We start from the raw sequence: 17,067 nt of genomic DNA on the forward strand, positions 1-17,067 counted from the left end.
GAGGGAGACGGAGAGCAGAGAGGAGGGGTCCAGGGCGAGCGACCAACAGTCACAAGTCAACTCTAACCACAAACACACACACATACACTGATGTACTTTCTGCTCTCTGCAATGAAGAAAACGCTTGCTTTCCTTTGTGTATGTCTGATTCTGTTGATAAGCATCCTGACAAATGTGCTATTATGTTTAAGAGTGAAGCTTTTATGAAAATGCCTAAATATCCTATGCTAGTGGAGGGGATATTGATTGAGTTTTTAGCTGATATATATATATATATATATATATATATATATATGTATTACATATTCTAATATGGTCGTATTTTGTTGTATTTGAAGCTCATATTGTGGGAGGAAAGGTGTACATACTGAGTGTTATTAACAGCATTTTCACTCGCTATAAGCTGATGAAATCACTTTTTAAGGTTGTTTTTGCTCTGTATTCATTGCTCTGTATGTTTCGTGTGTTATCTGAGTGGTTTGGGTGTTTCAGTGTCTTTATACAGGACCAGGCTCATCACATTTTTTATTTTTTTCAGTTCTCCTAACCAACTTTCAGCTTGGCAAAGCAGTTCATTTCACATTCATGAATAATTGATTAAATTTGAGAGATGGAGTCATTGAATGCATTTTGTGCCAAAGCAATGATAATTAATCCTCAGTTTAGCCTACATAAAGACTTCTGTTGTGCTCACTGTGTGAAGAGTTCTGCAAAAGTGACCTAGGTATTGAGAAATGTATCCTAGCATCTGTAAAAAACTGTAATGAAATGTAGAGCAGTAAAAAGTATTATATTGTGCTTTGGACTGTACTGAAAAGAAAGTTTTCCACAGAAAAACACTCTGATAAACTACAGATACTTTTCATACAGCGATATCCATCCAGAGGCAGATACTAACTGCCCACAACAGCCACAGTTCATCATGCACACACACACACACACACAGACACACACACACACTTGTGGTTAAAAGCCTCTTTCCAGTCATATTGTGCGTCTTCTCGTAAATTGAAACACCCTCATTCTGCACCACATCAATAGACATCTCAGAGTTGTGTTTCATGTTTCTTCTCTTCAGCTCACCACGAGATGATTAAAACTCATCTTTCATTTTTTGTTAAGAGTTTTTATTCATTTATTACTGAAGCTGTTACAGTAGTCAAACTGTGAAATAAATCAAATAAAATACACAGTGACATAGCAAAGATAGTAATAAGAATATATTAACGTCCAATAACACCAATACAACTTTCACTTTAAGAGCTCTATTGTGTAGATCGGGGGAAATGCCTGTCTTAAGACATTATTTAGTATAGTTTCTCAAGGCTAAAATCAGACCATTCTGTTTTTGCTTAAAACTTCAACTACAAATAAAACCAAAAAACATGGTTCCTATAGTTTAGAGATGGGTCACTCAAGGACCACTATCATGAAGAGTTTAGCTCCAGGTCAAACTAAACAAGCTGATCAAGGTCTTCCAGATAACTAGAAAGCACTGGTGTGTTTGATTAGGGTTGAGCTGATAGTGGCTCTCAGTTTACTCATATACACAGGCATCAGGGATGTAGTGGAGGCTAAACGCACGTAAACGCCGTTTACGTACTTCCCAAAATTCGGAAATAGCGTTTACCCACCTCCAAAGTGCGTTTACCCTTACGAAAAATAACCATGGTTTTATTACAGTAAAACTGTAGTAACCCATGTTTTTTTGGCGTGTTGACTACCATTTGTATAACCACAGATTTACTACAAATACCATGGTTAAACTATGGTTAATATAGCAAAACCATGGTTATTTTGTGGTTACCACGGTTTAACTATAGTAACCATGGTGTTTTGGTTTTATTTGTAGTTTTATTTCCAGTTGTAGTGGTTAATTTTCGTAAGGGTATCCACCTCTGAATTGAGTTTATCCACCTCTAAATAGCCTACAGTTCCTATGACATTTTAAATTAAGCTTACGTCATTTAGTTATTGTTCATTATAAGTTTCATAGGTTGTTTGTTGTCTTTCACATTGTGCTGCAACTTGTCAGTGTTGACCAATGCTTGCGGTGTTGCCAGTAGTAGTGGGAAGTTCGGATCATTTTACTGACTCGGATCTTTGAGTCTCGTTCAGCAAAATGAACTAATCTTTTCTCTTCCCGTCTCTATGGGACTGACAGGAAGAATAAAATACTCGGACCTCACCTGTCGATTCAGAACCCATATGTTGTGTTATCCGCATGTGCATTCAACACAAAATGAACGAATCACTCTCTGAGACAACTCGGTAACGTTAGTCCTGAGTCATTTTAAAGATTCGTTCAAAATGAACGACACGCAACAGACTGCATCAAGATTCAAAAATGGATATCCGGCAATTAATAATAATAATTATAGGCTAATAATAATAATAATAATAATAATAATAATAATAATAATAATAATAACGTTCGTTATTTTGAATAGAAATCATCACTCATACAGCAGCCATTCATCTCATCTCCGGTTTATTTGTGTTCGTATAGCTACATACAATATCCACGATCCGCCAGGGCTATAGTCCAATGGTGCGCACATTTGAATAGATAATAATTTTATGACATGTTTGTAAAATATTTTGTCATACAGAATAACATTTCTATTCATTTTACACTGATTTATGTGATCTGAAGAGCTCAAACAGCTAACAGAGCTTGCGATTACTCTCCTCTTAGTGATTTGGGTCAGCTATGACATCAGTGCGACATCATTAGTTTGTAAAGCTGTCAATCATCTCACGTGAACCACGTGACCAAAGGATGTCCTTCTGCAATGAAGCTGTCTGTGTCATTGCGGTCTGTGTCATTGATAAAATATATGAAAGACAAAAGTAAAAAAACATTTGATTCCAGCTTGTTAAATGTGAATATGTTCTAGTGTCTTCTCTCCTCTGTGACAGTCAACTGAATATCTTTGAGTTGTGGACAAAACGAGACATTTAAGGACCATTCCTGGGCATTTCGGGGAAACACTGATCCACATTTTTCTGACATATTATAGACCAAACAACTAACCGATTAACTGAGAAAATATTAAACATATTAATCGACTATGAAAATAATCCAAAATCCCTAATCATTGCGTACAAGTGCATTGCATTGGAACCCCTGGATATAAGCCTCCCTCTCTATTCCTCTTTAAAAAAAAATTCTCTCTGTTTTGTCATTTAGTTAACTTTATAGATTTCAACCTTATTATTCCTTCTTGAGTCTCTTTAACAAGAACTTAGATTAATGTATGAATTGAATAGTGATTGTGTGACCTATATGAGGGAACAACCAGTGATACCCTTGGTAGTAATATCAAATGATAGCCTATAGCGATGTCATCAGGATACACATACAACGGTAGCAGTGGCCCACCTTACCGTGAATTTATAGTTTACCCACCTCTTTTTTCACCACTACACCTCTGACAGGCATCACCCAAAACCTAAAAAATCCTCTACAACTCACAAACAACTCACAAGCAGCCAATCAAAGACAGACTTCAGTTAAAACCACAGAGAACTATTTGTCATGTTTCCTGTTCTTAGAATTGAAGCGCTTGTTGTCACAGTTTTTGAGTATTAGGCCGGCGACACACTGGATGCGCGGTGCAAGCGTCTCAGCTGCGTGGCTGTTTTTAATTTGGCTCAACAGGTTAGAGCCGCGCGGACAACGTGTGCATGCAAGAGAGTTTGTTGTCATGTGCATCCTCTCCACCTATAAAATCCCCCTGAAGCTCAGACGGCACAACATCAGCAGAGATCTGTCGTGATGAATGTTTCTTCTCTTCAGCTCAACACAAGGTGATTAAAACCATTGTATTTAATTTCTAAAGAGTTTTTATTATTCATTATTTAAGCTCTTACATTGCTGTGAAACTGTGAAACAGTCAAAACTTATATTATATTATATTATAGACTGTTAACAACAACACAAATGAAAGAACAAGTCTGGCAGGTTAGAGATTAGATGAAAATGAAAGAGGAGCACTTCTAAACTAAAACAACAACTTCAATGCTTTTATCTCTTTTAATGCATTGATGTAGAAACACATTTTTACTGAACAAGTGTTTTGCATTCCATTCTTTGTGAGCAAGAAAGTACTGTATTGTTTTGATTATATTCAATGTTCATCTTCTTCTTGTGTGAATGACAGTCAGTAACGGCTTTACTTCGTTACTGTACTTTAGTACATTTTCAAATATCTGTACTTTACTAGGGTAGTTTTATGATGAGTAACTTTTACTTTAACTTCACTACATTCTAAAGCATAAGATGGTACTTTTTACTTCTTACATTTCATAAAACATATCTTTACTCCCTATAATATATCACGTGAGGTTTCTGATTCATGAACAAACTGATTCTTTTCAATTAACCTTTTCAATCGGTTCCTGAATCGCACGATTCGTTTATGAATTAGAATGATCTGATTGAGCTGTTCTCGAGTAGACAACAATCTAAAATCTACCCCAGAATCCTCCTTGTGCCTTGTGTTCTTGAAAATGTAGTTAATCTAGTGACTAAAAAGATTATACCATGATTCCTTCTTTATTTTAATTATGAGTTATTATGTTATGATACTTAGACCCAATAATTACTCAGCATTCCTAGGAAACAAGGTTTAATTGCAATAAAGAAAAAACTAATCCCATAAAAACCTCTAAAACTCCTAAGTAGTTAAAACTGGGTGAAAATACTGCATTGATGGCATTTTTTTGCTGAGACTTGGAGCAATGGCCGTGGATACAAACGTCTTTTAGGTTACATTTCAGGTTTAGGGATGTGTCAGATGTGCTTAAAACACAAACTTGCCTGATTGTCACTTTCCAGCAAATAAAGATGACAACATCGTGTTACTACAATATTGTGTATGATTATGTTGATAGAGATAAATCAATGGATTAAAAACAATGTAACTTACACAGTCACTTCTTTCTATATTTCTCTGGAAAGGGTTCTTCATAACCAGTGTGTTGGTTCTTGAAACACATCTTCAGATGCACCTGAACACATCATCAGTGATGTTACCGGAGGTCCTCGGGTGTTTCGGGTCTTTCTTCATCAGACACCCTCGCCCAGGTGACCCAGACTGTGACTTGTGTTCAGGAAGCACTCGCTTGCCCCCATGGTGCTCCTCTACGGATCCAGAGCCATCTCGAGGCTTTCTCGGCTGCGTCTGTGATGTTCTTGGTGGCACTGCACTGGTCCAGGCCCCCTTCTACTCATCCTTCCTTCCTCCACGACACCTCTGACCTCTTCCTGTATTCGGCTGCGTTTCTCCTTCCATTCAATTCTTTATGTCGAGGAGGTGTTGCTCTGCTCCCACAAGCTCTTTGTGCCGCAGACGTGTCTGTTCATCCAGCCTCCAGCGCTCCACTTTCTCCCTGTCTTCACCAGCTCTCCTGCCTGGGACACCTCTGGGTCGTTGGAGTCTCTATACATCAGCACCTCGTGTGCCCGAGTCACTTTAAACTCCTCTCCCAGGGATTTTAGAGGCAGCCGGAGCATTATGGTGTTTTCATAGAGGGCAATGTTGCTGAGGCTCCTGGGAACCTAACCGTCTCCTGAGAAAGCTGCTGACCTTTCTTTCCAAGCTCTCCACTGTAGAAATGGGAACCTCATACACACGTAGTTGAATATACTCTGCATTAGTTGGACACCCAGCAGAAAGGTAGAAACAAACTCTAAATTAGACTTTTTTAATTTGTATAATCGTCTTCATAGATTGATTGATCTTCATACAGTTGTAATAGCAGAGGTGGTAATAGTTATTATACTTACAGGGTGTATTCTGTACTGTATTGTACAAAAAAGACACAGATATAACCTATCATCTCTGAAGGATTCACCGTCGATGTAGATGCGTCATCATATTGTCTCAGTGTACACGTCTTTCAACAACTTATTGTATCAAGCTATGGTAATATACATGTTTGTGGTAAAAAAAGCTTAGATAAACATATGATGAATAATTACACCACATCTTATCGCCGCCACCTTCTCTTGTCTAAAGGCAATTACGTAATTGTATATTTACAGCTGATTGGCCAACACCGTAAAACTCCTTTTAAAAATTACATTAATATTGCTTTTCTATACATTTCTTTTTTTATTGCTTAAGATGGAAATTGAGTAAACACGTGGAGACTGAAAAGAGATGAAGACAAAAAGCAGTGGAAACATGGAGATTGTGAAGATCATCAGATGGAGCAGCTTCAGTGATTTAAGACCAGACTGTAAGTAGATGAATCCTGATCTTTATCATCAGACCATGTACTTGTCTCTAAATGATGAGTGTTTTATTCCCAGTCTCTGATCCACACACACATGTGAAGAGCTGCTCTCATCAAACACAGAAGATCAGACATGATGATGCAAGAACATTAAAGTCTCTTCTGGACTCTCCAGCTCCTGCAGCATTCTTCTCTTTATTATTTTATGAAGCATATATTGTACTTGTTTTCTGCAATTCAGTATATATATTGCACTGCATTGCATTCAAGGAAAGTTTAACACTTCTGAACACTTTTCAAACAAATATGAATAAAGTCCTTGTGTTTTCTTTCTCTCTCTTTAAGATCAAAGTTCAGATATAATATATGAAAATGTGTTTTTATTGAGTCACGTATGATCCCTCTCTGTCTCAAATACATATTTAGCAGCTAGTGTGACAGTCATCTCATTCTCTCCAAGTATATAGAGTAGTTTCTCTGAGTCGTTTAGAGACAAGAATGAAGGATTCAAAGCGTTTCTCTTGTAGTGCTGTATTTGGGACAGACCAGAAGGAAGTGTTTCTCATCCTCTGTTTGATTCAGCTCACAGTGTTTGCACAGTCTCTCTTCTCTCGGTAGACAGGATCTTTTATATCTACCAATCTCTATCTCCAAATCATGATAACTGAGTCTATATTTGGGAAGGATTTGTCTTTCTTTTAATTGCTTGAGTGATAAGTAGTTTGCCAGTTTTGTGGTTCTGTTTAGCGCAGAATAACACTGGAGTTTGGTTTGGAGCTCAAATTCATTTTTTAATTTTTCTTCATAATTATACTTGAGATTTGTGTCAGTTTCTGAATGTTGGGTTTGTGATTGGAGTCAGACTCAGTTTGGGTGTCCTTCATCAGTTCTGAAATATCATAATCTTAGTTTTTGGGATGTTGATGTCTAAGGCCCAATCCTGGCAGTATTTAGTTAAAATGTCGAGGTTGTTCTGAAGACCTTCTGGTGTTTTAGACAGAATTAGTAAGTATTTGACCTCTGTGTGGTGTAATTGTAGTCCTGGACTGTTCGACTGGTCCAGTAGATCTGCCAGTTCATTGATATATAGATATATGTTAAATAAAGTCTCACTCCTCGCTGTTGAGGAAAATAGTCTGTCCATTGCTGGCCAATTTTTACTGCACATTTATTTTGGTTATACATGTTTTTAATTAAGTCATATATTTTACCCCCTATGCCACTTTCAATGATTTTATAAAACAGTCCATTATGCCAGATGGAGTCAAAAGCCTTCTTAAAATCTGCAAATATTTTCCCATCTTTCTTCTGGTGTACATTTCCTTTTTTTTAGCGTGTGTAGTGTGTGAATATGTTTGGTTTTGATTAATTTCTTCTTGTAAAGTGTGGAATACTTCATCGTCGTAGTATGGGGAATCTGATGGAGGAATATAAATTCCACAGATAAAAAGGTCTTTATATAGAATTTCAAAGCTTTTATCCAATTATAACCAGATGTGATTTTTGCCTTTCTGTAATTTTTTATTCATATGACTAAACCTCCAGAATCTCTACCACGGTGTACTGAGCTGAGTTTCCACGAGGGCACTATGATTTCAGAGTAACGTGAAGGACACTGATCGGACACATCGGATCTACACATCACTCTCTCTCATATGCAGGGATCTAATGTCTCTGGATAAGATCAGACATGAGCTGCTCATGTCAGGCAACACAAATGCTGTCGAAACCCTTTTGATCTGACTAACACAAGGGGAAAATGAGAATGAGAGAACTAGACAGTTGAGTTTGTGATTCAGTGAAGTATCAGTTTTACAGCAGAGATTATCACATGACCATCTATATCATATCAGAATTTAGAAGAGGTTTATTTAAATGAAAACTGTACATTGAGTGATAAATACTATATTTTGATCAGCTTCAAGATACTAAAAAGATGATGCATCTGAGAGTTTTGTGACCTCACTTTAATTTAAAGCTCATTTTAATATGTTTTTCTACAACAATAACTATATCACTACCATTCCAATCATGTGATTATTTGTGGTTAGTTGTTTACAGTAAGGCTGTAACTGTTCATCTGGTTATGGAACCAAACAGACTAATGACTAATGATTTGTTAAATGTGTTTCAAATAAATGTTTTCTGTTATTCTACATGGACGTCCATTCATTGTCATTTCCACAACACCAAGTCATTTCCACCACCTCATAACTCTTTTTAAAAAAATATGTACAAAATTCTAATCACTCATTACAAATGTTTGCATAGTTTATGGGATAATGTTCCACTTAATGTAATTACACAAGTAGTAATTTTCAGAAATGTATCTGTTACGTAAGACAGAAACAGGATGTAAATGCAAAGCGTAGTTTATTAATTCAGCACAAAGATCAGATTTGACAAAGTAACACAGAAGCACAAGGCAGGGTGGAACGATGACGCAGGTACTTCGATGGACAACGGATGGTGGTGCTCAGTCCAGTGATGATCCCTCGAATGATTCCCGGTAAGTGAGTAATCCTCGTGATGGTGCTCGGTGATCCAGTGCTGAGTGGAGATCCAGGGAAGACCGCCACGGGTACGGGTACGGGTACGGGTACGGGTACAGGTACAGGTACAGGTACAGGTACAGGTACAGGAACACACCGGGAAGAACAATGATCTGAAAACATGAAACACAGGTTACTGAACTTATAAAGGGAACAAACAATTGAATCCAGCTGGCACTGCTGATCATCGCTGATCAGTGACCACGCCCACAGACACACACACACACAACAGCACATTAGACGAGAGAGAGAGAGTGAATTCATGAACCGTGACAGTATCTAGCCAATGCAATATTATATTTCAGGTTGTGGTGGATGTAAGCTTTTCGTTTGGGCCTCATGACAAATAATTTACTTAATCCACAAATCTATGGTAATTGCAATAAAGGTATAAATTGGTAAAACTATGTGTGACAGTGGTCTTACACTGTTAAGAAATTATGTATATCATATTAATTTTAAATAATGATCAAATATTTACATGTGATGGAAATGACATTTGTTTAGTGCAGATCGGAAAATATGTCAAAAAACACCAATTTGTCTTATAATGTAAGTGCGTTCTCTTATGGATCATTAAACTAGAATAGTTATATTTAACTGTTAGATTGTGAAAATTTTGATTTGAACGCTTTTTTTTTCCCTCAAGTTCACAAGGCCAAAAGTGCCTGTAGTTAAAGAACCACCCATAAACATAAAACTACTCACTCATTTTAGTTGCATTCTCTGGGCCTTTCTTTCGGCAAATTCATCCACGATGAACGTGGTGTTTAATTCACGGCTTCGTGCATTCTCGATGGAAAGAATTGTCAGTCCCGATAGTTTGTTTTGTGACATGGTGTTCACTAACATTCGGTCGGCAAGAAAAACGGTCTATTTTGGGTAGTTTTTGTGTCGTGACTAACTTCTCCACCTTCTCTTTTCTCTTTAAGGCCCCGCTTTTATGTTTATATTAGTGTTAATATTAATGTTCACGTAGATAGCCACTACAGTAACCTCTCACATTGTGTTTTCTTTTTTTTTTGGCGCGACGATGCGTCATGTAAATAAATGATGGCGTAGTAGCTAGTCTACGGCAGCCACGGAGTGCAAAAAAATGTATAAATGCAAACAAGAAATGACGGAGAAATTAGACATTACAGAGAAATAAGAAATTACTACACATGAAATGCATAAAAAAATATATTTATTGCGGCCACAATTTAAAATTAAATCGAAAAAAAAAAACTGTATTAAAAGCTGGAGCGGGCCCCCTATTGGCCCTGGCCCATTTGCACGAGCATACCCTGCATGCCCAGATGCTACGCCACGATTCTTTTTTCAACTGTTTAACAGAAGCTCTAAGCGACCATGCAGTATAACTTTTTCCTTCTTGTTTTCTTGTTATAACAATTTATTTTTCTCATTATCTCAACATAACGAAAGTTTGTTTTCTCGTTATAACGACTTAATTTTCTCTAAGAAGTTACAAAACTATTAATTCAGTTTTGTTCTATAATGTTGTAAAGGTTTTTTTCTACACACACACACACACACACACACACACTGAACATGAACGATCTTTTCAAACAGAAGCTTGTAACACACATGATATCACAGCATATGTCACAGCATATAATGACTACTAAAAATTACAAATTATATATCATTTTATTTCAAATAAATGGAAAATTAAAAGTGAGTTTAATCCAAGCAGCTCAAGATCTTAGGATAGCATCCTTCTGAAGACGCTCCATCTGTGTTTTCGGTGTTGCCATTTAAACATGTTAACTACAAAAACAAAACGTTCGTTGTACTGTCTCTGGAAAAAGCAACAGTGATTGATCAGCCTTTATTTATGTACGGTATTGTAGACGTTATTACCTAGGCGAAGCAGAATTTGCTGAAATATAGGCTACAGTAAGAGCGTCTGCATGGCTGTCCAGATGCCTGTCAAAGTTGAGTTCATTACTATAGAAACAGTAAAACTGTTATGTTGTTATTATGAGAAAACAAAATTTCGTTATGTCGAGATACCGAAAAATTTAAATCGTTATAACAAGAAAACAACTTTCGTCATGTTGAGATAACGAGAAAATTAAGTCGTTAAAACGAGAAAATGATTTTTTGTCATGTTGAGATAATGAGAAAATTAAGTTGTTATAATGAGAAAATGACTTTCGTTATGTCAAGATAACGAGAAAATGACGTCGTTGTAATGAGAAAATGACTTTCGTTACGACGAGATGACGAGAAAATTAAGTCGTTATAACGAGAAAACAACTTTCGTTATGTCGAGATAATTAAGTCGTTATAATGAGAAAAAGTCTTTCGTTATGTCGAAATAATGAGATAATTAAGTCGTTATAATGAGAAAACAAGAAGGCCGCTTAGAAGTTCCGTACAGAACCGACAGTTTTTTTGAACATAGTAATCAAGAAGGGTATTTTCACATATTTTTTATGTATTTCTCAGCACAAGAGCAAAATGATAGGCTTTCGTGACGACACGCAGCAGCGTTCTGTAAACTGTCCTGAGCGTCTTCTTAGACTGACCTCAGTCAGACGGTTGAGACCCCCCCCCCCCCCCCCCAGCTGTGGGCCCCTATAATAATCACCACCTTTCACCCCACTAGCGACGGCCTGCTGTATTAGATCAATATGGTGCTTCTACTAAATACTGAGCAAAGGGTCTGAATACTTAGGACCATGTGATATTTCCGTTTTTCCTTTTTAATAAATGTGCAAAAATGTCAACAAATCTGTTTTTTTTTTGTTTTTTTGTTTTTGTCAATATGGGGTGCTGTGTGTAAATTAATGAGAAAAAAAAAAACTTGAGGCTGAACAATGTTACTCCATAAGTTCACTGTATTAATAGATCTGATTTAAATGACTGTAATATCTGATATGACGTTCATGTGATCTGCTGTAATATTAATAATCTCCAGTAGAGAGCGACACTTGACTGTATGAAATATGAAATCATGTTCATCTGCATTATATTCCTGAGTTCATACAGTCAGAGCTCAGATGTGTTTTCATGATTTCTGTGATCCTGTATTTCAGCAGATATCATCTACAGTATGAACTACAGCAGTACAGATTATTACAGTAAAATTCATTTAATAAAAAACTCATAGTTCATATTTATTTACAATTAATTCTAGTAATATTTTATTACATAATGTTCAGTGTGGGGACATGACCAGAACAAAGGCAGGGAGACACTCCAGTCAAAAAGAGAGTTTATTGACTCACATCTACATTAAAGTTGATCCTCCTCACAGAGACCCAAACCAGAACTAACTCCTGAGAGGTCAAGTACGCCCCTTTTACACTCGAGGGTCAAACCATCCCAAATTACAGGAAAACACATTTAAAAAAAAATAAATAAATAAAAGGGCATAGCCCAAAGATTAAAAATAAATACAGTAAAAAGCTGATGATATGTTAGATTACTGTAAAACTGTATCATATTCATTCAGAATTATGTGTGTGTAAACAGTACAGATGAAATAAACTGAACCATTGGTTGTGATCAGATGAGTGTGAAAAGAGCCCAGGAACTGATCAGACTGTATTCTGATGATGATGAAGATGATGAAGATGATGCTGGTGTCTGGTCTCTGTGATGTTGTGTTCTCTTAATAAGATCTGAATGAACATCACAGGTCCGTCTGGATCACGTGAGACTAGAAATCACATACATATAGAAATATTCTCATTGGTTTGGATTTATAGTTTTTTCTATAATCACACATCTGTAAATATGCAGTACATCTAGTGCAGAAAGTCTGATGAATCTGTCTGAAAGTGATATTTTATGACAGGAGTGTGATGGTTAAAAGATAATGATCAAATGCTTACAATCCGGCTTTAGTGTCTCCATACTGTTCCATCTCCCAAGTATCTCTCTGCTTTTCTCTAGTGATCCAGTCATTTCTGTTTCATTCCTGTCCTCCATTTCTCTCTCTGTCCTGGTGTTTTGTGGTGGTTCCTGATGCTCCAGCAGATTTCTCTGTGTGTGTTTGTCTACATCTCATTTATATCTAATTTGCAGACAACACAACAAAAATAATTTAGTTCCAGCTAGTGCCAATAATGAATCAAACATCAGTTTATGTCAAACTCAGATGAAGTCGTCCATCCTAGAAACACAGTGGGGCCAAAATAATTAAAACATTAGTATTTCCAGCAGATACATTTTTATTATTTTTATCTTTTGTTGTAGTGTCTCCTATGAGTTTCCATTTCCAAACATTAATTTGAGACAGACTTTCTGGAAGCGTCTGGGAGACACAGTTGTTCAGATTGAGTCTGTCTCAGTTTGTTCTGTTTCTTCATGTGACTCCAGACAGACTGATGAAGATCAGATCACATCTCTGTGTGCAGCACACACACCTCACTGCATTATTAATATTAATGACACAATCAGTGTTTGGAAACTGATATTTCCATCTGACACACTACAGGAAAAGATAGAAATAACTGACTTCAAACCAGTTTCAGCAGCTGAAAATACTAAGTGTTAGAAAAATTATGACCACCACTGTATCATTTTTATTTATGTATTCATTTTCTGACAGTATTTTCTACAAATTAAATAATAAAAAAAAAACTCAGAGTGATAACCAGATCAATCTAAACCTCCCTCTGGAGAAATGATTACATAGGCCTATTAAATGAGATAATGCCTCATTTGCATGTTAAAACATAGGATTACCAAAAACTCTTGCTACTCTTAATGTAATCAATCAGGTGATGAAGTACAGTGATGTCTTCTGTCTTGAATTCACATATGAGTGTTTCCAGTGTAATTTCACATAAATACATCTGGAATAAAATAAGTCTTATTTATGAACTCACCGGGGAAAAGTGAAATATGAACTGTTTATAGATAGACTGAAGAAGAAAAACTTTTCTTAAGGTAAGTGGTTGAAGTCAATTTATTTGAGCAACATTTCAATAAACACATTTATTTGAATAATTGAAAAATAATAATTATGAAGCTAAAATAAATAGTTTGAAACCCCATTTTTTATTTATTTTTCAGTTTAGTATTGATCATAATTCCTAGGAGACAAATGAAATATATCACATGGCATATCACAATGACAGATTTTACTAGTCTCTGTGTGGTGATGTAAAAAGTGTTTGTGTCTCCAGATTTACACTTCAGTTTCACTGAATACAAACAGCAATGTTCAGATTGAAATAAATCAGTGAAATACAACAAACAATGAAATATAAAAGAGTGTAATGACCTTGTGAAGATCTGCAGAGAGAGACGTATCCTCTGTGGATCTGAGAGATCTGCTGCTGTTATATACAGTAGATGTGATCAGAGGAGAGAGAGTTTAACTCACACAATAGAGAAGAGCTCTGCTGCTGGTTTATATACAGTAGATGTGTTCAGAGGAGAGAGAGTTTAACTCACACAATAGAGAACAGCTCTGCTGCTGGTTTATATACAGTAGATGTGTTCAGAGGAGAGAGAGTTTAACTCACACAATAGAGAACAGCTCTGCTGCTGGTTTATATACAGTAGATGTGATCAGAGGAGAGAGAGTTTAACTCACACAATAGAGAAGAGCTCTGCTGCGGTTATATACAGTAGATGTGATGAGAGGAGAGAGAGTTTAACTCACACAATAGAGAAGAGATCTGCTGCGGTTATATACAGTAGATGTGATCAGAGGAGAGAGAGTTTAACTCACACAATAGAGAAGAGCTCTGCTGCGGTTATATACAGATGGTGATCAGAGGAGAGAGAGTTTAACTCACACAATAGAGAAGAGCTCTGCTGCGGTTATATACAGATGGTGATCAGAGGAGAGAGAGTTTAACTCACACAATAGAGAAGAGCTCTGCTGCGGTTATATACAGATGGTGATCAGAGGAGAGAGAGTTTAACTCACACAATAGAGAAGAGCTCTGCTGCGGTTATATACAGATGGTGATCAGAGGAGAGAGAGTTTAACTCACACAATAGAGAAGAGCTCTGCTGCTGGTTTATATACAGTAGATGTGATCAGAGGAGAGAGAGTTTAACTCACACAATAGAGAAGAGCTCTGCTGCTGGTTTATATACAGTAGATGTGACCAGAGGAGAGAGAGTTTAACTCACACAATAGAGAAGAGATCTGCTGCTGGTTTATATACAGTAGATGTGATCAGAGGAGAGAGAGTTAAACTCACACAATAGAGAAGAGCTCTGCTGCTGGTTTATATACAGTAGATGTGATCAGAGGAGAGAGAGTTTAACTCACACAATAGAGAAGAGCTCTGCTGCGGTTATATACAGATGGTGACGAGAGGAGGAGTCTAGTGTAAAATCACGAGAGGTGCACCTGTAGCGTAGTCTAAATTGTAGACCATGAACAGGTTCTCCAGGTTCCTGTTTCCTTCTCGTCAGTTTAAAGTCACGCATAATGATGACATCTGACACATCTGTCAAATTGATTGATGGGTTGTTGTCACTTTATTCTAACATTTAGCAAAAACATTTTTCAGCCTGAAGCACTGCTCTCAGGATGTATAATAACAATAATAATAATAATAATAATAATAATAATAATAATAACAATAATATTCATTGGGATGGGTTTCAGTTGTACTGTACTGTACTTGTACTGGAGTCCATCAGTGTGTTTTAACAGATTGTAGATCCTGAAATCTAAAGTCCATTACGGTTCATTATCTACAGAAGAGCCAAGACTGATGACTGATATAATGCTGAGAAACTCATTTCATAATGTAAAACAAACAATACACAAATTATTGAAATATGAAGAACACAATATTTACAAAATTTACAGAAAGCATGAATTTTAATAAATGAAATTATCTAAAAAAATTATCTTGATCTTCTTACTTTTGTATTGTCTGTGCAGTGTTTTCTCACTCTTTCTCTCTGTTTCAGTCTATTTGTTGGTAATATTGAGTGTAATATTATTGTCTTGGGTGTTCATGTAGTGTGTGTGTGTGTGTGTGTGTGTGTGTTGAATTAAAGGAGACTAAGTTACTGTATGGCATGAGTAAAGTAAGAAATATTATATTTTTTCTTGTGATTTACTTAATTTTATTTCACTGATAAATCCTTTACAATAAAAGCAGTGTTAAGAGAGTAATTACAGTCCGTGTTGATTCTGTGGAGCTAATATATTTGATTCTATGATAAAAGTCTGATTTGATATTGTACACGCTGCTCTGGATAACAGACATTAAACAAAGACTTCTGTGAAAACTAAACTCTTTCTATGTCCAAAGATCCAATGGAAACCTTTATTAAGAGTATTCTGTGTTTTTGTTGTATATGTGGTTTTCATCTCTTTCTCTGAAGAGTAAGAATCATCTGCGAGTCTGTTCAGAAACTGCAGGAGTAATGCTGAGGATCGTGTTTCGTGTTATGAGCAGTAATCAGAAGAAAAACCTGGAGGGGAATAACATCAAATACTAAAAACTAAAACGGTTTGAAGAATTTAGTTCACAGACTATTAACAGTACAATGTCCTGGTTCACTAGTATGAGGATCATATATCATTTTAAGAGGAAACAATGAAGCATACATGTGTTACTCAGTCAGTGTAATATCAGTCTGATTATTGTAATAATACACAGGTAAAATTATTTAAAGTAAAACTAAATGAATAGTTATTTTAAGAGAAAATAATTTTGTGCAACTATATCTAATCATCTTACTGGTGAGCTGTTAAACCGATTGGAAGAAAGTTCAGTGTTATACACAAGAAAACAGACGTGTAGGAAACAGCTTCAGTCAGAAGAAGTGTGTGTCACTCGTATAACAGCTTTCTGAACGAGAAGAAGAGACTGCGGGACTCAAGTTATTTTCACACTACTCAATTCATTATAATGATAAATGATGAAAACACAAGGACAATACAAATGATTACAGAAGACAGCAGCTACACAATGCTACAAACATCAGATTGTGTATTATGATAAACATTACTTTGCAAATGACCAAAATATAAGAAATATGAACTTCATAGAGACTACTGCAATATGACAGAAAACATGAACGATGCGGGGTTTCAGTTATTTTGACTGAAATAATTTCTGGTTTGTTCTCACAGCACAGTTTGTATTCTGGTAACCCGACTGAGAAAAGAGTTGTTCATTTTTATAAATGTAGACGTCTGAATAAAGATCCAGAAGAGATTTTAATGTGCTGCTGTGGTTTACAAAAGAGAAAAAAGTCAAGAGTGTTATTCAGAAGAACAACAGGAAAACATTGTTTGTGTGGATAATGATTCATATCTGTTGTGTTA

At 36.2% G+C, this 17,067-nt stretch overlaps 2 long non-coding RNA genes across 3 annotated transcripts; one reads left to right on the forward strand and one right to left on the reverse strand.

The window, feature by feature from the left end:
- Positions 1–3,584: 3,584 nt before the first annotated feature.
- Positions 3,585–8,368, forward strand: LOC113077970 (uncharacterized). 2 transcript variants are annotated; one of them, XR_003281436.1, is made up of 4 exons: positions 3,585–3,813; positions 4,967–5,684; positions 6,135–6,249; positions 6,323–8,368. It is a non-coding gene; the product is annotated as an uncharacterized LOC113077970 (long non-coding RNA). The 2 variants fall into 2 exon arrangements; XR_003281437.1 differs by lacking the exon at positions 4,967–5,684.
- A 3,641-nt stretch (positions 8,369–12,009) lies between these two features.
- On the reverse strand, positions 12,010–12,802 carry LOC113077964 (uncharacterized). The gene is made up of 2 exons (XR_003281431.1): positions 12,644–12,802; positions 12,010–12,468 (listed from the first exon to the last, which is right to left on the reverse strand). It is a non-coding gene; the product is annotated as an uncharacterized LOC113077964 (long non-coding RNA).
- Positions 12,803–17,067: the final 4,265 nt, after the last annotated feature.

Source organism: Carassius auratus, unplaced genomic scaffold, assembly GCF_003368295.1.
Source record: "Carassius auratus strain Wakin unplaced genomic scaffold, ASM336829v1 scaf_tig00023612, whole genome shotgun sequence".
Taxonomy (NCBI): Eukaryota; Metazoa; Chordata; class Actinopteri; order Cypriniformes; family Cyprinidae; genus Carassius; species Carassius auratus.